Below are 24,151 nucleotides of genomic sequence, written 5' to 3' on the forward strand. Positions count from 1 at the left end.
TAACTACACCTAGAGTACGTAAATAAAGCCGCTCGATCCGATGTTTCTTTCTTTTTTTTCCTTAGTATGTAAATTTCTCAATGTTCTTATACTCAAGTGAATATGTATGATGCATGAGTACTCATTTTGCCTCTTCCCTTCTCATCATGAAATCACTTGAATATTTTACAACACGAGTTCATTTTTTTTTTTTTAACTTTCAAGTGCGTTTCTAGCTCATGACCTTTCCGTCAGCGACCCCGTGATTATAATAATGTAGCAAGGGAGGACTTGACAATTGCGTTAATTAGGAGGTGTCGGAAGTGGATTAGGTTGTAACTTTACAGCCTAATTCCCAAATTTTAATGTTAAAACTAAGTTAACTTGCGGAATTTATCTTACTTTTTGCATTATGTTCCGAGTAAAGACCATGATATGGTGTGTGGGGCTTTACCAAAATTTTGTTCGATGTGATCGTGATGATTCGGGGTTGAATTGACCGGTACGGACAAGCCCGAGATTAGATCAAATTAAACAAAGGCTCTAGCCATTATAATAGGCCATATGTTCCTTGTTTCTTCAATTGCATATAGGATAGGTCCACCGGATTCTCTTCTTTTAATTTCGACGAAATTAGGCCTCCGATCGTGGACAACTTAAAAGGTGCACGAAATCCATGTGAGCCTAATATAGGAGAAATTTTGTTAATCGGTTGTAAACTTATTACATCGACAAAACTAAGCTTTTCAATTTTGTTAATTTACTGCTAAGCCTTTGCGCGACAATCTAATGTAGTCATTCTGACTAATTTTGATTGGAAATCGCTGATGTGGCGATGTGCCGGATCGGATCGATACATCAATAATTTCTAACGAAAATTAACCGGAAGGGCTACATTAAATTCAAGAATAAATTGATAAATTTGAAAAAATTGAAACTGAATTGATATGGTTTAGGACCGATTGGATAATTTAATCGCATAATATATCACCGTCTTTAATTTGGGTGAGTCCCACGTGAAATTCAGACGACCTAATAATTATGATGCAAGCGATTCACGGCAATACGACGCATCGAAAAGTAATTTCTCATAGCTATTATATCTCCGCGGATTTAACAAAAATTCGCTTGTTGATCATAGGGATGACCCCCCATTGTCATTTCTTTGTTATTGTGAATTTCATCTGCCTGGCCTGTAAAATATATATTGATTTGCAAAACAGGAGACATTAATAAGTAAAAGTATTAGTTAAGTATATTACTTAAGTGCTGTATTGAAGCTCTCTCTTTCCAAAAGATCTTCCACTCGGAGCTTCAATCTTATCCTTAATTAAAAGCAAACGATAGAATAGAACCTAGAGTATAGGGGCTACCATGAAACCATATATGCCCCGTGAGAATCAAAACCTAAATATATTTGGTGATGTCCTTTCGGACAAAGACTAATAATCTAATGGTCGTGATATTATTCAATGGCTTTTGACGCCCAAGGGAGGTGAAGAGGTGAGAAGATTAATTTGCAATACCTAACTCGAGGTAGGCATCAATGCCGGATAACCCGAGGCGCTCGTCGGACGGAGACTGTTTCGGTTTGGATGGAGCGATGTGAATACTCTGTTCAAGCCACAACTTCGCCCGCGCACGATTAATACGGTACCACCTTATGGGTGAAGCCTTATTCATTTAGGGATGTGCGCGAATCGGTAGAGGTTAGCTAAGCCGAAAGGTTCTAATTACAAGCGTCAACAAGGAGAAGAAAGAAACTATCGATTTGTGGTGCATGATCTATTAATAGGATGACTCGGGGATTTCTCGAGGTTCTTTGGCTACACCCCTTCTTTCATAAAATGATCACAAGATAGATCACTCGAGGATCGAGAGACCCATCAGTTCGGTTGAATTCCTCCTCGACATTTTCTGGGTCTTCCTTATGGATTCATTGTAAAATCCCTATCATGATATAATACATTTTTATTACAATTTTTTTTTTGCCGATAAAGGGATCAATGTCGACTAAGTGTCGTAAGTAAATTACTCCCGGTTGTTCAATTATTTGGAGAGAGAGAGAGAGACTCGAGAGAAAAGGGTCACATGTTTTTCTTTTTATTTTTGGTTGAAGGGTCGCATGTTTTTCACAAAGCAGCAAATGCTAGTTCTTCCTTCTTTTGTTTGCTAGCGGAGGAAAAAAAGAGGGCCAGTGATTTTCTCGACAGAGACTCCCACCGAGCGGAGCGAATGAGTGAGCTGGGCGTGCCGTGCCGTCTCAATCGCACGCACCCTCTCCCCGACAGTGGTGCACATTTTGGGGTGGGTCCGAATCGGAGCGACCCGATTGGTTCGGACATCTTATTCCAACTTTTCTGGGGTGGGGGGAGCTAAAAAGTCTTAGGAGTTTAACATAATGAACACGTTCCGGAATGTCGTGTGACGGGTCGGGATTGGGACCGACCCGTTTCCTCTGATGTGATTATTATGGTGGGTTTTTTTTTTTTTTTTTGCAGTTCAGTGGGTATTGTTTTCAAGTCGCGAGCGAGGGCCGTCGACGCTCCGCAACACCGGCGCTAAAAGCCAGGTTCAAGTCTCCGATGAGTCATTGTTAAACTTAGGGTTCTCTTTTGATGCGTACGCGAATCTTAATCCGAAATATTTTGCCTTGGTAGAGCGGGTGCTTTCTCCTTCCTTCGCTTATCTATTTTAGGAACCGGCCGCGGCTTTGGCTCCACGAACAAGGCCTTTCACTCCCGAGCAAGAATGAATAAGTGCAATTTATGCCCAATCCCACCGAGCGATGCTCGAGCGAGGTCCCCCTCGGCATTTTTGCCATGTCGAGCATAGTTTATTTTGGTCGAGGTGTTATAATATTTACAATATGATCCTACATTCGGATATTAATTACCGATATTTAATTTCATTGACATCATATTATGCACATTAATTACGTAATAATCGCCTCGTCTAATAACCGTCTTGACAGGAGATGTTTCTCTGATTTTTTACCCTTACGCGTGGATGTTCGGGGCGGCTCATACACGATGCGGCATTTCCGCGGGGCGCTCTCGATGACGACGACCGTATGATCCGTCCTTTTCCGAAGCTTTCAACTGAAACCAATTTAGGCAAAAGATGTGGATCGCAACGTTTTGTGTGCGATATATGTACCGACGTTAGGGTTTTGCACCCGGCCCATCACCGCACCTCGACTCTGAACTAATGGAAGCGGACGCGAGAATCGACCCGACCGGCGAAGTCATTTACAACGATTGACGCTGATGCAAATGAGCAGAGAAATATCCAAAGACATTATCGAGGGGGACCAGCACAGACAGGAAGAAAAAAAAAGAACAAAGGAAGAGTGGAGGTCATTTTCTTCTTATTATTATTATTTTTTGTGGGGTCGATTAAACGTTGAAAATCGAGCGGTCAATTTATAATGATTCAAGTCATCGCCAAAAATCTCGACGGTGGTGGAGGAGGAGGACCAGAGGGGAAGTGATGAATCGATGACGAAGGTCCGGGCATCAGCATCTGCTCATTTGCCCATTTGCTCTTCGGCAGCATTCATGGAGGTTGAGAGGTGGGACCCACCCCTGAGTCGCCGCGGGAGATAGTATGACAATGACAACATGGGTAACAGTCGATCCAGCAACGACAGCAAGTGTCGGGATTTGAATCGTCAATGTCAATCGATTTTTCTTTTTTCAAAAAACTTGGGGTGTCGTTTGTTTCGCAAAAAAAAAAAAAAAAGATCGTTTAGAAAAACATTTTCTTAAATCGATTGTTTATATTGTGCGAACGAATTCATCCACAAAAATATTAGGAAAAAATTCAAAAAAGAGCCTGAAGTCCTCTTATTTTTTCAAATAAGCGCCGCAAGTGAATTCTATTTCAAATAAGAATCTAAAGTGACATTTATATTTCAATTAAGGGCCCGAATTGACCATAGTGTTTCAAAAAAGGATCTAGCCCGAAAGGCTTTTTCGTCATTTCACATTTTATTTTTTTTGTTCATTTTACGCTTATTTTTTTCCTTTTTTTATTTTTAAAAATTAAAAAAATGGAAAAAAAAAAAAGGCACACAAGCGGGAGGACTGTCCTCCGGCCTATGTGGCCGCCAACCCACCACTAATGGGGGGTCGACGAGGGCGGCGAAGGCCGGCGGGGTCGCCCACCAAAGGCGAGGGTCACCAAGAGAGGGTCGGGCCCTCTCCCAAATTTGTGCGGGATCGGCGACCCCCGTCCAAATCGGGGGACAAGGTCGGGGTCGCCTCAGCGGCGACACGACCTTAGGGCGAGAGTGGGTTGCGACTAAGAAGGCCGAGGGTGGTGTCGAGTCTTGTAGAGGGCAGCCACGGGGTCCTCCGGTGGCGCGACGGCTCAAGGCATGGGGTCGGGTGCAGATCTAAGTTTCTCGGGCTCGGATCTAGTGGCGATGGGAGGGCGGGCCGGCGATCGAACGGATGGCTGGTGGCACGAGATGGAGTCGGTGGTCACGTGGGTGGTTGGTGGCCGTGAGCAGAGAAGGAGATAGGGGTCGGACCTCACCGAGCTCTTGGGTTCGCGGGTCTCTCCGGCTCGGGTGCGGGGGCTCGGAACCACGACAGCGGCTACAAGTAGGCCGAGATGGACGGGTGGCTAGCGCCTGAAGATGAAGGGGGTGGTCATGAGCAACACAAGGAAAAATAAGGAGAAGACGAAGACGAAGGAGAAGAAAGAAAAGAGAGAGTGAGTAAAGGGGAAAAAATATAAAATAGATTAAAAAAGTAAAAAAAAAAATCAAATAAGTAAAAAGATGAAAATGCCCTTAAAATCAGGCCCTTTTTTAAGATTTTATGGCCACTTTAGATCATTGTTTGAAACAATATTCACTTCAAGCCCTTTTATGAGAAAATGAAGGCACTTCAAGCCTTTATTTGAAACAGAGTTCACTTGAGGCCCTTATTTGAAAAAATAAGAAAACTTGAGGCCCTCTTTTGGATTTTCCCCAAAATATTAGGTATAGATTATGGGTGATAATGAAAAAATAAACTTGTTCATTGTTTCGCCAAAATTTCTCCCGGAATTCCTCCCACGACGAAATATTTCTCGCCAAAAATCATTCTTTGGCTTTTAATTAAAGAGGATCGGGGTTCTGTGCCAACTCCGGACAGTAAGCATTGCAGGCAAATGACAACAACTAATTTGATTAGAAAGAGGAGAATGTACAAACGGAAACTTTGTCGGAATTTAATCGACGATAAAATTTAACCGAATGCTAACGAACTATGCTGGTTATTTAATCGATGGTAAAACCCAAGAACACAAAAGCAATATGCTAGAATTTAATTGACGACACAACACTAGATATACGTTCGAATTTAATTGACAACATGAATCTAAATGTTGCTGTTGCGCGTTAAAATCCTTCGACAAGGTTTTCTTGGTTATGGGTTCTAGGCCCGGACCGACTATAGCCCAAAGAAGGTTGCTTGCGCGAGAATCTTTTATCGAACTTAATCCGTTCGTTTTCCAAAAAGGAGTTCGGGGTCGGTTTTGGACAGAGAGTGTCAAATGCAATAGATTTACACGTAAGGGCGCGTTACAAACGGGCTTTCGCCAACTTCGACGGCCCAATGCGCAATAGTGACGGTATGTTGACGGACTTCGACGTGACCCTGGAATTGAATAGGACACAATGCTGGAATTCAATCGACAAGACTGGACAGGGAATTATAGGACACAATACTGGAATTGAATCGACGGTATTGGACGGGATGGGTGAAGGGTGCAACACCGGAATTTAATCGACTGGATCGAACCCTAACGAGCGCACGGAATCTAATCGACGACACCTAACTCTGGATATGATACTCGCCGGAATTGAATCGACGACGGGAATCTCAAAGCTACGGCTAGGCTAGGCTAAAGGCTAAAGGTTAAGAGCTAAGAGCTAGTTTGATAATGCAGGTGTTTTGGATTTGTTGTGTTGTGTATCTTTGCTATTGCGATGTATTTATAGGCAAGCTCTTTAGTAACCGCCGAGCGGTTTCTTCCTTTGGCCCCACGCTTTGCTTTTTTCCATAAGCCACGTGGAATGACGGTTTCCTAGTCTTCGCGCCTTTTCTTTTACCTCGTGGGGATTACCGCCAACCGCTTTGATCGTGGCCTCCCTCCGCGCGCTTTTCTTGTTCTAGAAGGAAGTGGCGCCGAATTTATCCCGACACGTGGCACCTTTCGATTGAAACGTTCCTTGCTTCAGTGTTTCTTCCCGTAGCGATTATCGCTTCCTCACGTGCTTGTCACGAGTCTCTCTTGGTTTATTTTGAGTGTCAACATATGCCCCCTTAAAAGATGTAAATCGAAGATTTACCTCTTTTAAAATATCTTCCTCTCGGTTTGGTGATCTCCAACTGTACAAATGATGATTAAGCTCTCCTTTTGATCTCTTTTCCCGAAACGCAACCTTTTCGACTTCGTACCGTCCACTCGGCCCTTTTTCACCTTGCCTTTTAAGGATCTTAAAAAAGCTCCCAATTGTCGTCTTTCTTCATCGCCAGTTTTCCCTTAAACCCTAAACCCTTTTCTCTCGAGCATTCCAAGCTTTCATGGCGACCGAAACTCCCGAGTTCCTTCCTCACCAATTCATCGCCCGCTTCGATGGGATCATTAATAGTGATGACGCTGATCATTGTTTTCTCAAGTTGTTAAACTCTCGACGAGAGCACGCCGGTCTCATTCTCGGGCCTAGTCTCCATGATCACCACCATATTCCATCATCTCTTCGGTCTTGCTTTCCAATGCGAGGCGATGAGCCGACTTCCCATTCAAGCTTCTTCGCTAAAGGACATTTGGTCCATGCCGGCTCAGCGATTTAGGAGTTTTCCGTCATTTGATGACAGGGCTTATACTTGGTTCCAAAGGCTTCAAGAGGATACTCCAACGGTTGGCCTCTGGGAAACGGCGCAAATCGGGACAAAGACTTGAGGTCAGCATGTTGTCTCATGATTTGAATAGAGGTCCGCTAGGGTCCGTTACAAGCTTTTGGTCCTACTCCACTAATTGCTTCTTCTTTCCGTGGGGTCCTATGTCCGTAACCCTTCTAGATACTTTCGCCATAGCTGGTCTCTCTCCTTATGGGGCCTCAGTCAAGAATCTAGGAAAAACTAAGGATTGCCCCATTTCTGACGATTCTCTTGCTTATGGGAAGTTCATCGATGCCCATAGTAAAACGTCCGGGGATGTTTCCCTCGAGGAACGAACGGCCTTCCTTCTTTTCTCGTTGTCGAAATATCTATTCTTTAGCCCAACACTCAAAGTGTCCAAGGACTATTACGATCTCGCCCTTCTTCTAGCAAAAGGGAATCTAGTTGCCCTTGGCCCTCTTGCTCTTGCATCTCTGTATAGGAGCGTTTCTTATGCCGCTCGGCTAATGTCGAATTCCGAAGAGGATGGTGTATTGTCGGGGCCGCTCTGGATTCTTCAATCTTGGATTGCATTTTACTTCCCTTTCATGTTTGAGAGCGTCCCTTCCTTCAATCCCAACATGGTTCCCTTGAAGTTTGGCATACGACTACTCCAAGTTGTTCCCTTGAAGGTCCCTGGTGATGTTCGACCTTTTCGGTTCTTTCTTCGACAACTTCTATCTCTCGAGGCCGATCGAATAGATTTCTTTCCTTACCGTTCGGGTGAATTCGATTTTTGTTTTAACTCTCGAACCTTAAAACGGTTCAACCACCGTGATTTTTGGACCTTTGTCCTCTTTCCTCGGGACCTTCCAATCAGGCTATGTCTCAAGGGAAGGTTCTATCCTGGTTTTGAACCATATTCCCCCCAATACTGCGCTAGACAGTTTGGCCTTCGACAAGCAGTACCCATGCCCATCCCTTATCTCATGGATTTCCCATCGATGGACAAGAAGATCTATAACATCAAGATTGATGGGCCGTTCACCTGCTCTGCCGAAATTACCACCATGATGCATCGGCGGTTTTCGGGGGATATCCCAACAATACTTCGCTCCGGCCACGGCGTGACTTCTGAGTTTACAACCTGGTGGACGTCCTTTGCCTTCGAAAGCCCTTTCGAAGATGCCATCTCATCCATCCTCCAGAGCGGTCGGATACAACCCTTCGGTCCCGCTTTGAAGAAAACTGGGAAAAAGGGTGCCACCAGAGCCCTTTCGATTGGTGGTCGCAAACGTCCGACGACCGTTTCAGGTGGGTCTTTTTCTCCCTGGTCTTCGCAGTATTACCGGCCCGAGGTGATTTTACTTTATTTTCGCCGTTAGGTGATGATTCCGACGACGGAGCTGATGAGGAAACGCTCACTTCTCTTAAACGGTGAAAGATGATAGCGAAGAAGAGCAAATCTCCGGTGGAATCTCCGATAGTCCCTCGGCCTGTCGAAGCGTCTTCAACTGTTTGTCCTGAAGATCCTTTGGTAGATCTTGATCCACCCGCTGGGGTGTCTAGCAATATTGCCATTGCTGAGGATCTGTTTGCACCCGCGGCTCCTTCGCCTACTGAGCCTCAAGGGGAACCTATTTCGATGACCCTTGCTATTGTCCCGACCCCGATAGTCGAAGCTCCTTTGATAGCTGAAAGTTCCTCAACACCCGAAGATCCTTCACCTGCGAATATTATCCGGGATCTTCCTGCTGCTTCTCTTCTTCATTTGCCCATCGAAGACGTTCAAGCTCATCCAGCTGGCTCTTCTCGTTCTTGAGATCACCCGAGTATGCTCGAATCAAGCGGCTCACCCGACTCGGAGATTTTCAGCAACCGGGAATCATGTTATCTTGCTCCCTCGACCTTGTTCATTCGGGGTAGCCTCTTTTGTTGACAACCCATCGAATATTCGAAACATCCAATCCGTGATGGAGTGGTCGGTCAAAGAGGAAATTAGCGCGAAGCTTCCTCAAGGCTTAGTCCGCCGGCTGAAAGCATTCTTGGAGCACTTTCCTACTCCCTTCATGCATTTTCGACGGTGTCGGGACAAGGTGCTTGCTCTGTCGAACTTTCCCGATCGGCTCTTTTCTCCCGGGCCCGAGACCCAAGAGGCGAGGCAACTTGTAACTCAAGGAGAACAGTCCTTTCAATCCCATTGTCGACGAGCTTGCTGCTTTAGATAAGAAGGAGGCTACCCCGGAGCAACAAAGGCTGGTGATAGAGAGAGAACTAGAGGAGACTCGAAGTCGGCGATCGACAAGTACTCTCTCGTCGATCCTCTATAGAAGATCAACCGAAACGCTCGCGGCTTCGTTAGAAGAGAGGAAACGAGCCGATTACGCTCGGGTTATACGAGCGAAGTAGACCGACGTCATACTAGGAATATGTACATAGATAAAAATAAGAAGTTTGAACGTTTACTCGTGAACCGCTTGAGGGAATCAAGGCGGCTTTGTATCCCGATTTTCGTCAATAAAATTTCCCCTTCTTTCTCCTTATTTTCCGTATTGCATTCTCGCCACGATCCATGTAATTGCCCACGTCCGAGTAATCGCCATCACAACCCCGAGTCGGTTACTTCAAAATCCCTTATAAATAATGATTGCCTCCAAATGAACTCGCTATCAAGTTCACATGAGTACTCGCGCAGCTTCCCGCTTGTCGCGCTTCGACGCCTTCTCTCACAATGAGGCCAAAAGGGAACTTTCCTTATCCTTCATGGATCACCAACCCAGCAATGGTCATATAATTTTGGGTCCGCATTTCACAAGTTTGCCACCTCCCTCTTTCTCGATTAATTGCTTTCCCCGCTTCTCTGAAGAAGTCTTACCCTTCGAGCAATCTATTATACGTGCCTCTGCTTGGTCGTCGAGTAACTATAGATTTTCTTCATACCCAAGCTTCGACCATCGGTTTTACAACCGGTACAAACGATTAGAAGGAGAAGCGGCTACCACGTGGGCACGAGCCAGGATAGATGTCCTACTGTCCTTTTGCGGTACATTCATTGATCCTTCGGAGTATGGCATCGTCGGTAGTTTGTGTTGCTTTTGGTCACCGTCATCGAACTGTTTCTTTTTGCCTATTGGTCCAGTGACCCCTACCCTTCTTGATATTTGGTTTCTAACTGGTCTTTCTCCATTTATCGATGGTGACCCTCAACCTCCGGACGACCAATTTTCCCTTGATATGTCCTGCTGCCTTGACTCGCCATATGGCGAATTCATGGATCGCCATGCTAAACCTTCGGGACCCATTCTTCTCGAGGAACATACTGCCTTCATTTTATGTTGGCTTTGCAAATATGTCTTTTGTCTCCCCACATGTCGAATTTCCTCGGAATTTCTTGATATGGCCTATGAACTGGCATGTGGTGTTGATGTTGGCCTAGACCGAATGTTCCTGGCTGCATTATATCGAGGATTATCGGATGCTCAATCTTCGCCGATGGATAATCATCCCGCCTCCTTTTCGGGTCCTTTATGGATTCTACACCATTGGGTCCGAATGTACTTTCCTCATATGTTTTTTGATCAAGCGCTCACTTCGACGACCGAATCCTCGAAAAGGGGTGATGTACCCTTGGCGTTCAATCGGGCCCTTCGCTGTGCCCCCGACAATCTTACCGCTTTCGATGACTTCCTTACCGAACCGTTGTCTCTCACCGGTTTTGATTTCTCCAGGCTGCACGTCGATAATGATATCTATAGTTCTTCCAGTGCAGATCCCGATTCTTGTCTTTTCTGGATGAGCGTGTTAGCCCCGGGTGACTTAGCTATGAATTTGTCCGGTGGGGGCAAATTCTCATCGAGACTTGAGATTTATAATCCTCATTATTGTGCTCGCCGGTTCGGGCTTACTCGGGGGATCCCAATGCCGGTGGTGTATTCCATGAATTTCCCTTTCTCCGGCCGCAAGAAAGAGGTAAGCGACATGATGGGCCATATCGAAGTTGTTCATGCCGCTCTCGGGCGCTTTGTATTTGTCCGCTTCTCTGACCATCCTTGTAGCACCTCATTTTTCGACAAGTGGTGGCTCTCCTATCGCTCCTCTTTGTTCTCAACCCGGTCAATGGACGTTCTCTCGAAAGTCCGTCGACACTCATTGGGCTTATTGCATCCTCTAAGAAGACCCGCTTCTTTCATTATTCCGAGCATTATACTTGAACAACCAATTGATGAAGGTAAACCCTCTGTTGTTATAAGCAACTCGATAATGAAAGTGAGTACTTCCCTGCATTCTTGCTTGATGTAATTATTGATCCGATTTTCTTCCCGGATGATTCACCGGCTTCTGATGGCCGCACGGATGACTTACCCAACAAATCGTGGGTTGTTCACATGAACATGGCGAGTGCCTCGGGTGGCCCATCGAATACTCTTCGCTGCGACTATTCATACCTTCGCGGCAAGTGGTCACGCCCGCATGACTTACTAGGAGGAGGATATGCCTACATATGTAACCAAGCGTCGATCGAGGATGAGATCAAAGCTCTCCTTGCTTTTCCGGCCCATTTGCCCTATCCGGTCCAATGTCGTGCCCTTGGATTTGCCATTAATGAACTTTTCCTCACATTTAGCTCGACTTTACGGTCCTTCAGGATAAGGCGGCGTGAACTAGCGATTATCGACAAGTTGGAAACAGATTCCCTTCTTGCGACAATGAGTCGGCTTATCGACGTAGTGTTCTTGATACCCTGGAAAGTGACGGTTGTACCACCCTGCAAGTACTATTTGCACAATTGAAGGCAATCAAACAGCAAGAGGCAATTTGCGAATCACCGCACCTTGATATGATGCAAGCCGGTCATCGAAAGGAGGCAATTGTTGACGCCTAACCGCAACTGTGAAATGCTACTTCATAGTTCGTCTTGAGTCTTGAACAAAGACGTATTGTAGTCCATTGTTGCTAGTTCCATATTAATGCCACCTTGTCCTTATCATCTTGTTCTATCATTGAACTCGCCGGTCTTAGTGTCAATTCTCCAAAGTTCATCATGACGCGATCTTCTCGGGATCACCCTTTTTCCATGCGGCATTTAATGAAAGGCGTCGTTTCCGATTTCTTCTTCTGAATTCAAATCGTCATGACGGTTCGTCAAGGTTAATAGCCAGCGGAAAACCCGCTACTTGCGCCATTATGGTTGCTTATGTGTTTCACCAATCGCAATATATCTTCTCGCCTCGATAACCGTCCACTATCCTTTATCGCCTCGATCGTCGGAAGGTCGTGGGCGGATACTCAAGATCGTGGGGCGAACCGTTCCTTGGCCTTCATCTATAAATAGGGTTACTTGCCCGGAGTGCGTCTTCATCCAAACCCTTTCGTCCTTTGATTCTTAGAGAAAACTTCCTCAAAGCCTTAATGGAGCGTGCTTCTTCTTCTTCGGCTTCGTCTCCCCCTACATACTTCAGCCGTGAGTTCTCGGCTATCCCGGAGGGAGATTATCTCCCTTCGAGTTACACCTACACCATCTTGGTGGTGAAACCGCGAGCCCTCGATAAACTTCACAACCTGCTCAACCGTTCTGCACCTCAAAATCTTCCCTCCGACCATCCGTTCCGGTCGGACTACGAAGAGTTTGTCACGCTCTTCGACTACGGGCTGGATAAGTTTCACGGAATCGCAATCATGTCTCAAGATGATCTCACCGAACATGAAGTTTGGTGTAAGATCGAAGAGATTGAGAACGGAGAAGTGGTGCACAAGGAACTCTGCAACGTCCAAGAAGCTCTCCATACCTCTCATGCTAGCGTCCTTCAACTTCGGAACATTGTTTCCAACCGCCCGACTACCGGCCAGCGACACCTGCGAAGGCCTCCGAAGGAAATTGAGCAGCGGGAACATGAATCGGGTGAAGCCTGTGAGACCCGTTCCTTGGCTTCCATAGGGCCCCCTTTGGAGGGTCTAAAGGCCATGTTGGACTCTACCAATGGTCTTCTCCAGGGTCAGAAAGAGCACTTTCGGCGGCCGGAGGGCGAGAAGGACAGGCTGGAGGCGGCACTGGAAGAGTTGGCTGAAGCCCATCACCGCGTACGGGAAGAGAACGCCAAGTTGGAGTGCCGGTTGGGTGGCTTCGTGGTTCGTTTCGGGGAGCACTTCCAGTGAAGGTTTGCTGGGGCGAGCGGAAGAGAGAGAGGAAGGAAGAGAGAAAGAGAGAGAAAGAGAAAAGGGGGGAAAAGAGAGAGAGTGAGAGATGTATTGAAATTTTATGAATGAATTGGATTTTCTCACTCCTTGTCCTCTAACGCTTCCTGCATTTCCCACATCGATGGGTGGAACTTTTTAAATACTTCCCGTTGATTGAGCGTTGTAGTTCTCTTCCATCAATTTCCATTACTCGATATGCATTTCCCGGGAGGGCGTCTACTATCAAGTATGGTCCTTCCCACTTCGACGACCATTTGCCGAATTTTTCATTTGTCGAGGTTCATAGGCAAAATAGTCTTCCACACCAAGTCTCCCACGTCGAAACGCTTGGCTTTCACGTGTTTGTTGTAAGCCTTGGCAACTCTTCGCTCGAGCCATCAATTTTTCCAAGTCTTTGTGGCTCCGGTTTTCTCCCAATTCATCAATATTGGTGTACATCATTTCATCGTCTTGCTCTTTAGCCATACCATCCTGGAGTTTTACTCTCAATGATTGCACCGTAATCTCCAGGGGTAACACGGCCTCTTGTCCATATGTTAGCATGTAGGGAGTGACCCCGGTGCTTGATCTTTTGGAAGTTCGATAAGCCCATAACACCGTCGACAACAATGAGTCACATTCCCTTGGGTTGTCCTCCAAATGCTTTTTAATCAATCCGATGATTATTTTGTTGGAGGCTTCTGCTTGGCCATTAGCTTGAGCGTAATAGGGCGTCGAATGAATCATCTTGATACCCCTCGACTTAGCAAAGTCTCGTATTTCTTGGCCTGTGAAGACTGTCCCTTGGTCGGCAGTGATAGTCTCTGGAATTCCAAATCGATGAATAATTCGCTCTTCAATGAACTCCCTAACCGTTTTTTGTGTCACGCTTTTATATGACGCCGCTTCAACCCATTTTGTGAAGTAATCTGTGGCTACTAAAATGAAAGCGTGCTTCTTCGACGAGGGAGGATAAATTTTCCCTATTATGTCCATTGCCCAACCTCGAAATGGCCATGGCTTAATAATTGGGTTCATCGGTGCGGCAGGTACTTGCTGGATTGGTCCATGCCTTTGGCACTATTGACACCCCTTCGCGTAATCGATGCGGTCTTGGGTGATTGTTGGCCAAAAATACCCATGTCGTCTTAACAACCACTTTGTTTTCAATCCGACTGATGTGCACCACGGATCCCTTCATGGACTTCCGTCATGACTAGCATTGCTTCCTCCCCGCCCTAAGCACTTGAGAAGCCGTCCGTCGGTTGTCTTTCGATACAATTCGTTGTCGATCAACAAATATTTTAAGGCTTTCCTTTTGAAGTCCCTACCGCGTAACCCGGGTTCTTCAAGTAGTTTACCAAAGGGGTTCTCCAATCTTGTTGGCCTTGGTTTCTCCCGAGCTTTCGGATCGCTTAATCATCATTACCCGGGCATCTATTGATGGTAAGGTTCTTACTTGAGTAATGATGTGGTCCGCTAATTCCTTCGATATACGATATCCCGACGCCATCCGAGCCAATTCATTAGCCTCTGAATTTTCACTCCTCTTGACATGGATTAGCTCGTATTCGACGAACTTCGACAACAATTCTTTTGCCAGGTGGTGATGCCTAATAATGTTTTCATTCAAACATTGATACTCACCATTTAGTTGTTTGATCACCAACCGAGAATCGCCCTTCACTTTAATTGACCCGACCCCCATGTCAATTAAAACATTCGACCCACGATCGGGGCTTCATATTCGGCTTGATTATTTGAGCATTCAAAGTCAAGCCCGAATATGAGTTTTGTTTTCTCGTCGAAAAGGTGATATGACCATGATTCTCTGCGCCCGTTGAACCGGATGCCACCGACCCATCGAAATATAATATCCAAGGCGCAATACCCGGATAATTTTCATCATCCTCGACTTTTAAACTTGAAGGGTATTCGGTAATGAAATCGGATATTGCCTGCCCTTTTATCGCTTTGAGTGGCACATAAATCGGATCGATTTCTATTAGAGTAAACGCCCATTTTGCAATCCGGCCCCTAATGATTGGCCTGGACAACATGTACTTAATCACGTCTGTTTTACAAATTACATGTACCGTAGTCGGCAACATATAATGTCGTAATTTTGTACGGGCGTAGTACGATGATAAACATAGTTTTTCGATGGACGTGTATCTTGTCTCGGCATCGTTGAGCATCCTACTTAGGTAGTATACGGCCTGCTCTTTCCCTTCGTCGTTTTCTTGAGCCAGCATACTCCCGATCGTTGTATCGGCGGCCGATAAATACAACTTTAAAGGCCGTCCCGCCTTTGGTGGCGTCAACATTGGTGGCTTGATGAGATACTCTTTTAACCTGTCGAAAGCCACCCGATGTTTTTCTTCCCACATAAACTCTCGCTCATTCTTCAATTTGAGCAACGGGGAGAAAACTTCGATTTTTCCTGAGAGGTTAGCTATAAAACGCCGCAAGAAATTTAATTTCCCGATTAACATTTGCAGCTGTTTTTTATTATCAGGAGATGGCAATTCTGAAATAGCCTTAGCTTTGTTCATATCTACTTCTATACCTCTCTGATGAACCAAAAAGCCAAGAAAGTTGCCGGCTTTTATCCCGAAAGCGCATTTCAAAGGGTTCATTTTTAACTTAAATTTGCGCATTCTCTCAAAAACTTGCTCTAAGTGGTCCGGATGACTTACACGGTGCGTCTTGACGATGACGTCATCGATGTAGATCTCCATAAACTCCCCAATCATATCGTGGAAGATATAATTCATTGCCCTTTGATACGTAGCACTAGCATTCTTCAAACCGAAAGGCATGACGACCCATTCGAACGTACCAATAGCCCCGGGGCATCTAAATGCTGTCTTGTGAACATCCTCCGTTGCTATGAATATCTGATTGTACCCTGAATGCCCGTCCATGAGAGACATCATTTCGTTAGTGGATGCCGAATCGATCAACATATCGGCGATGGGCATCTGGTACTCGTCTTTAGGGGTGGCCGCATTAATGTCTCGGAAATCAATGCACACTCGGAGTTTGCCGTTCTTCTTCTTGACGGGCACGATATTTGACAACCATTCGACATACCTTGCTTGGTCTTATGAATCCAGGTGAAAGGAGACGCTCGATTTCCTCCTTAACTTTAAGGATCACTTCGGGAGCGAATCTTCTAGCGGCTTGTTGGTGTGGTCGAAATCCTCTTTTAATTGGTAATCGATGCTCAACTATGCTCCTCGAGAGTCCAGGCATCTCATGGTAATTCCAGGCAAAGCAATCCTTATATTTTTTCAATAGGTTTACCATTTGAATCTTGTATCTCTGATCGAGTAGTTGGCTCACATAAGTAGGTTGAGGACGGGCCTCATCTCCGAGATTGACCTCTTCCAATGGGTCTTGAGCTTGAATTACCTTGTCGTCCTCCTTAATTGGTGAATCTTCAAAATCTAAAATGCCGTCTCGCAGGCTGTCGGGCTTGATCGCTTTGCTCGGCCCCCGTAGGCCGCATAGCTCTCGGCCGAGGTTTTGCGCAAATGACCGACTTTCCATCGGAAAACGGGTCGATCGGTTCCACCGGTTCCTTTCTTGGGATCCATTCGGTACTCCCTTTGTCGAAACGGCAGAATGCAATATCTCTTGGGTCCACTTCGGGCAGCTTAGATATGCGAAGGCAATCATCCGGCATCACTTTGTCCCGGCCGGATATACGGGTCCAGGTAACACAAGTCCGGGGATTTGCTTTTACATATTCCACTTTGTCCCCATTCCAAAATGCTAGCATCTGGTGAAGTGTCGATGGGACACATTGGTTTCCATGTATCCAATCTCGTCCCAACAAAGCAAGTTATAAGATCCGTCGGCGTCGACAATGCGTAAAGACGTCCTCGATGTTTTAGATCCGACGGTCAGGTCGGCGACATATACTCCCTTTACTTGATAATTTCGCCGGTGAAATCGGATAACTCGTATATTCGATGGGATTATTTCATCATCATTCCTCCCGATTTTCTTGAAGAAGCGGTATGGAATGAGATTTAACGTTGAACCGCCATCCACCAGAACTTTCATTACCGGCCGCCCGTTGATCTTGGCATTTATATTGAGCGACCTCAAGTGATTCGAGAGATCCTCCATGGGTTTCCCGAATTCCATGGTCTCTTCATCGCTGAAGCAAAACCGAGCCCCTTCCTTTTCTTGCGTCGTTTCTTTATAGCCGCCGTCAGCCGAGGTCGACTCGAGTTGAAACTCGTGTGGTAACTTAACTCGTACCATACATGAGCTTAGGGGGGAAACCGACCTGCTAGCGGGGGTTTTAAATCGAGATTTGGATGCGGATGTTTTACGTGTCTTTGTACCCTTGTCCTCTTTTTCTTGAGCTGGGTGTGTCTCTTCCGGTCGTCGTCGCCAAACCAGATTTCTCGGCCTCCGCAGTTTGGTGTGGTTAGGAGCTGCTGCCATCGAGTCATGACCGGCTGGAATCTCCTTTTGCCATAGTATGCGGACCCTGTTTTTTCTTTGCACCCTTCTCTTCTGAGTTCGGGTCAAAATTTTCTCCTTTTCTTGGTCTTCCGTCACCTCATACCATGACCCTTCTACGGGGTTGCTTGGTATCTTAAGAGTGCGTCGACGATGTGGCTCATGAAGGCCTTGTCGAAAATCTCTGTCGAACTCATTTCCCCATCCATAGTGGACTCTTTCCCGGGGATGTGGGGTCGATGGACCATAGCTTACGTAATAATCAAACTTGCCACTTGGCTCACCTAAAGTACCAATTGTAGGGTCCCCTTCATCGTATCTCCGCTTAAACGACTTATAAACTCTCCGATGATTGGAACTTCTTCGAGGTCCGGCACTTTCGGTGTGAAAAGGCGTCTTATTGCTATGACTGGTTTGACCGCTCTTTTGGTACCCTTCCTCGGGTGTACTATTGTTTTCCAATTTTCGCCCGCAATAAGCGCATAAATTTGTTGACGTATGGCTTTTACTCGATCGCTTTAAAGATACCATTCCGAGTCATCCATTGGAAAAGGATCGCGTCTACATCCATCGGGGGTTTCCCTTTGTCTTGACAAATCGATCTTTCCTTGTCGAATCGCTTCTTGAATGTTCTTTTTAAGGACTAGACAATCCGATGTGTTATGGCTCTATGAGTGATGCCATTTGCAATACTTCTTCCCCGTTAATTCTTCTTTGGACGGTATCTTCTGCCCTTACGTCAGGCTGATTTGTCCGTCGGCCAGCAGTATGTCGAAAATTTCTTCCGCCCGATTCGCATCGAATGAATAATACACTGCTTCTTTTGCTTTAGCCATTATAGTTGACTTCTCTTTCATCCTTGCTGGCTTCAATGCTTGGCAAGTGTATGGCTTGTCGATGGTTAATTGGGCGACGGCCACTTCGACGGGCTCCGTTGATTCTTCGTCGAAATCGGGTGGCTCGACAAAACTTACATCTCCTCTTCGGGTGTGCCTTTTGTCTTTTTCCTTGAGCAGACTTTCGTGCTTTGTTGCCATCGTGGATAATTCGAATAGATCCGCACATGGATGACCCACCATCCTATCTCGTATTTCGAATTTTAACCCGTTGAAAGCGAACTCAGCGAATGTTTTTTCGGGTAAAGGAATTAAACATTTGTTCCTAGCCCGTTTAAACCTTGCAACAAACTGGTCGACCGTCTCGTTTATCATTTGCTTCATCGTCGACAAATCTGCACTCGACAAGTTTGACACCGCTCTTTGAAGCTGGCCATGAAACAAACGCTCCATCTGTTCCCATGTCAACACCGAATTGGGTGGTAATGCAAGTATACCATGTAAAAGGCTGTTTTCGACAAGGATAATGGAAAGAGCCTTAATTTCCCAAGTGATCCGCATGTGTAGCATCCCCACATAGTGCTAGAAAACGGTTGATATGTTCATACGTGGACTGATCATCCTCCCTAGTAAAAAGTGTGAACTCGGGTATTTTAAACCCTCTTGGATATGGGATCGTATCCATCCAATCCGGGTATGATTTTCGGTAAACATTAGCCCGGTATCCTACCATTGGGTCAATGTATACGGGTGTCCGGTCAAACACTTGGGTGATGGTACTTGCGGTTGATATGGCATTTGATATCCAGGTTGTGGAGGATGATATATGGGTTGCACAACGGGCTGAAACATCGGCTCGGGACCTGGTGGTTGAAAGGCCCGATTCATCCGGCGATATCCAGGTCGTATGGCCCGGTATCCATGCTTGTCCTTGCCCCTGGCTTGGGGTAATTGATCTTGCTCCCTAGCCTGCCATTGCCCCCTAAAGGGTATTGCCCCTCGATTTTCGACAATCATGGGTACCGGTTGTTCATTGATAGGGACGGGGTTATGTTGGGCAGCTACTTCCTAACGAGCAATATTCTCGTCTTGTCGAACGGGGTGTCCCGGAAGCATAACAATATCCGCAGGTATATCTTGTCGAATAGGATGTCTAGGGAACATACCCGTGTCTCGCATTTACCGGGGTCCGGGTTCGTTGGCCGGTAACGCCTCTCCTCGTTGCAGAATCCGCGGAGGTGCTAAAGGCTGAGTATTACGCCCCGCAAGGCCTATATTTGGCGGTGTTGTTACTGGTAAACCGCCACTTGCTGCCGGTACGAAACCATTCCCTTCCCGAGCATGAGGTGGGTTAATTGTAATCCCATGTTGTCCCGCAAGCACATTCGTGATACGTGTTGATGATTAATGGCCCGACAACCTCGGTCATCCCGTTGTACCATGTGATCGGCAAACTCGTTACGGACTTCTTCGATGGTCCGCCTTATCGATGTTAGCATGACGGGCGTAATTTCGGGATTTCTCCTTGGCTCCTCAACGTTACGTCGAGAGACCTCGACATCCTCTTGATGGGCCGTGGATGACTCCATTCATTGTATTTCTTCCCGGGGCTCGTCTCCACCACCGTCTATGTTGTTACGTCCTCGCGTGCGTGGCATAGCACTTCTCTCGAACCGACACCAAAGGTCCCACCGGGCGTGCCAAAAAAGATTGTTGCGCGTTAAAATCCTTCGACAAGGTTTTGTTGGTTATGGGTTCTAGGCCCGGATCGACTATGGCCCAAAGAAGGTTGCTTGCGCGAGAATCTTTTATCGAACTTAATCCGTTCGTTTTCCAAAAAGGAGTTACGGGTCGGTTTTGGACAGAGAGTGTCAAATGCAATAGATTTACACAGAAGGGCGCGTTACAAACGGGCTTTCGCCAACTTCGACGGCCCAATGCGCAATAGTGACAGTATGTTGACGGACTTCGACGTGACCACGGAATTGAATCGACAGGATCGTAGGACACAATGCTGGAATTCAATCGGCGACATTGGACAGGGAATTATAGGACACAATACTGGAATTGAATCGACGGTATTGGACGGGATGGGTGAAGGGTGCAACACCGGAATTTAATCGACTGCATCGAACCTAACGAGCGACGCCGGAATCTAATCGACGACACCTAACTCTGGATATGATACTCGCCGGAATTGAATCGACGACGGGAATCTCAAAGCTACGGCTAGGCTAGGCTAAAGGCTAAAGGTTAAGAGCTAAGAGCTAGTTTGATAATGCAGGTGTTTTGGATTTGTTGTGTTGTGTATCTTTGCTATTGCGATGTATTTATAGGCAAGCTCTTTAGTAACCGCCGAGCGGTTTCTTCCTTTGGCCCCACGCTTTGCTTTTTTCCATAAGCCACGTGGAATGACGGTTTCCTAGTCTTCGCGCCTTTTCTTTTACCTCGTGGGGATTACCGCCAACCGCTTTGATCGTGGCCTCCCTCCGCGCGCTTTTCTTGTTCTAGAAGGAAGTGGCGCCAGAATTTATCCCGACACGTGGCACCTTTCTGATTGAAACGTTCCTTGCTTCGGTGTTTCTTCCCGTAGCTGATTATCGCTTCCTCACGTGCTTGTCACGAGTCTCTCTTGGTTTATTTTGAGTGTCAACAGTTGCAAATTCGAAAGATGAAGTACAATGTAGGAAAGCAAAAAATAAAATAAATTTATTTAGCTTGTGTGAAGGGTCTTTGAAGATTACAATGTGACTATTTAAAACTTACCATCTTTGGTTACAAAAAAAAGAAAAGAAACTACCATTGACCGTTATCGACGGAAGTTACATATGGAAGTTACAAACAAACGTTACGAAGGGAAATTGCAAACAAAGGTTGAAAAGGGTTACCGAATGGTTATATCGATGATTTCTTCAATTCCACTACATTAGCACTTTCTTGGACTCCGCTATGTTGATAGTTACTTCTTCAACCGTTGTATATAAAATTGCTCACTCCACTTATTGTCGATTCCTTCAAGCTGTCGATTCATCACGCTATTAGTAATACTATTTATGAGTGGCTAAATTATGCTCTCATCGGCTCGGAACAAAAAATTGATTATTTTTTTTTTGGGTGCAAAACATTCACACAATATAAATAATTAAATTTAGAAAAGTATTCTTTAAATTTTATTTTTGCATGAAACAAATGCACCGAGCTATAGGTGAAGGAAGTGGACGCCAGATCTTATCCATTCCTTGCAGAGATTCTTCTGCTAAGTGAATATTCCATGCGTTCATTTATAAACTGGTTTTCCTGATAATCTCGATTAATTTATTCGGGCAAAAGGGTTTGTTTGTTCCCAGGAATATAATTAAAAATCGTCGATGATAGGACATTCCGTTCGAACTTTTGTTCAACGAAGGCGCACAATCCTGACCGAATACTGTTCCGTGCACACACGAGCCAAAGGATATCACGTTTTGATACGTGAAAATTGTCCGATCACCGGTTTTAAACTTTACAATTTTACTAATTTAGTTTTAAATTTTCACTTCCGATAAATTTGCGCCAAAAATCGCTGACTCAGCCGGCCGGCGATGACTAGACTTCCAAATCAACGATTTTCAAGCAAAACTTGATCGGAATAACTACATTGAAATTCGTGCAAATGTTTATGATCAAATTAATAAAAATCAAAAGTTTAGGATTGAATTTACATCCGTAAAATAAGTGTAGGATTGATTGGGTGATTTTTCCTTACAATCAGAATCGACCGATAGGTAACGTAAAGTTTTGAGATGCAAATTACTTAAAACATTGTCTTTACTTATTTTTTTTCTTTTTCTTTTTCGCAATGAGCCCTTGATTGCATGGTAATTGCTCGTGGTAATTAAACCGATTCCCATCCTATCACCTAACAAGAAAGGAACCTGCCCATTTGGACGGTGCGTGGCCCAAATAACTTTCTGTAATTGTTTCGAGAGCAAAGTTCGTTAATGAGACTATCTATCGGGCTGGGCCGACCATTGCTTGGGTCGGGTCGGCCCGGCCCACTACAGAAGACAAATCAACGTGAAAGCTAAATATTCACAACGGAAAGAAAATTTAGAGTTTCACGCACAAGAAAAAAAAAATTATGTCGGATCTACGTGAAAGTAAAACTTTAAGCAAAGTATGAAGTTCTCAAGGGGCAATTTAGTAATGAAGCTTGAAGCCGGATTCAGCCTTGACAGAAGGAGAGTCTATATCTCCATTAACTTGTGACAAAAAACAAAGGGTTAATACAATTAAAAATCCTAAGCTGGTATACCGATGACAAATTTATCTCAAATTATTTTTTGATCAAGAAAAATCTCAAACTGGTACAATTGTGACAAATTTACTCCAAATTATTTTTTTTACCATAAAAAGCCATAAACCGATATTTATCATAAACTAATTTTTTTTACTACGAAAAATCCCAAATTGGTATACTTGTGACAAATTTGCCATCCGTTAAATTGGGTTAATACCACGAAAAATTAAAATCTAATACACATGTGATAAACACAAGGTAAAAATCCTAAGCCGGTACACCCGTCAATTGTCACGTGTCATACAACTTAACACTTTAACTGTTAGATTTAACGAAAACTAGTAGGGGGTAAATTTGTCACCGATGTACCGGTTTAGAGTAAAATTATCACAAGTGTACCAGTTTAGAGCTTTTTGTAATTAAAAAAATAGTTTGAGGTAAATTTATCACAAGTGTATCGGTTTAGGATTCTCCGTGGTATTAATCCACATAAAAATATCCATTAATCTAGAAATTAAAGTACTAGTAATGAAAAAAACCGTGCTTCGCTATGGATGATTTTACAAAATGTTTTTAACAAATGTTAACGATTTTCTGTCTCCAGCAGGTGTGAAATCAAAGCCAAGGAACCTTACCCAAAAAAAAAAAAAAAACCAAAGCCAAGGAAACTTTTTTTTAATAAAAGTTCTCAGTTTGTAGTAGTAAAGTCCAGTTAAAAAAAAAATCAAACGCACGAGAAGATGATCAACAAACAATACTGGGAAAATATCTGTTCAAATACTTATCCATGAGATAAAATATTATTTGGTACTAATTCACTTGTACTAAAAAGGAAAACATCTTGGGCGAGAAATGATCAGCAATTCTTTTGGCTCCTTTTAACTTAGAATTTGAGTATTATCCGAACGAATAATGGCACAAATGACTCTTGAACTTTGGCCTGATTCATAATTGGATCCATGAATTTTTAATTTGCTCATATAGTTTCCCAACTTTACCTAAATATATAATGTGATTCCTAAACTTTTAATTTGTACAATACATTTTCTGAACTTTTGATACATATTCAATTTAGTCTGTGAACTATATGAAAATGTTTAATATTTTTCTTCTATCAATTTAAGCTCATGGATAACATGGAAAACTTTCATATATGGACGAAATTAGTCATGTACCATAGACTACATTTAACAATATTTGCACATTTAGGTAAAATTTAGAGACTATATGTCGCGACCTAAAAAAATCGGGTTTCTAGGCTAATGGATTATTAGGTTAATTATTCAACTAACCTAACTCGGACTCTCCCAAGTCCATACCAAATCGCAACTTAACATGCAAAGATATTTGAATTGGAGTCGCCACTAATCATTTTTGGTAGGTCGATTAAAAACCTAAGTAAATTAGCGGGAGAGCTAAATTACTTCTACGAACCGGAGATTCTAAGTCCGGGGACTTGATTACGCTAGATTACTCTAACGCCCTTTCGGTACCATTTTATTTCATGAAAAACTTTTGTCGGG

General features: G+C 44.6%; 1 long non-coding RNA gene across 1 annotated transcript; it reads left to right on the forward strand.

Moving 5' to 3' along the window:
• Nucleotides 1–1,909: 1,909 nt before the first annotated feature.
• On the forward strand, nucleotides 1,910–23,499 carry LOC125313895. Its single transcript, XR_007197595.1, has 3 exons — nucleotides 1,910–1,987; nucleotides 13,847–13,851; nucleotides 23,489–23,499. It is a non-coding gene; the product is annotated as an uncharacterized LOC125313895 (long non-coding RNA).
• Nucleotides 23,500–24,151: the final 652 nt, after the last annotated feature.

This window comes from Rhodamnia argentea, chromosome 2 (genome assembly GCF_020921035.1).
Source record: "Rhodamnia argentea isolate NSW1041297 chromosome 2, ASM2092103v1, whole genome shotgun sequence".
NCBI lineage: Eukaryota > Viridiplantae > Streptophyta > Magnoliopsida > Myrtales > Myrtaceae > Rhodamnia > Rhodamnia argentea.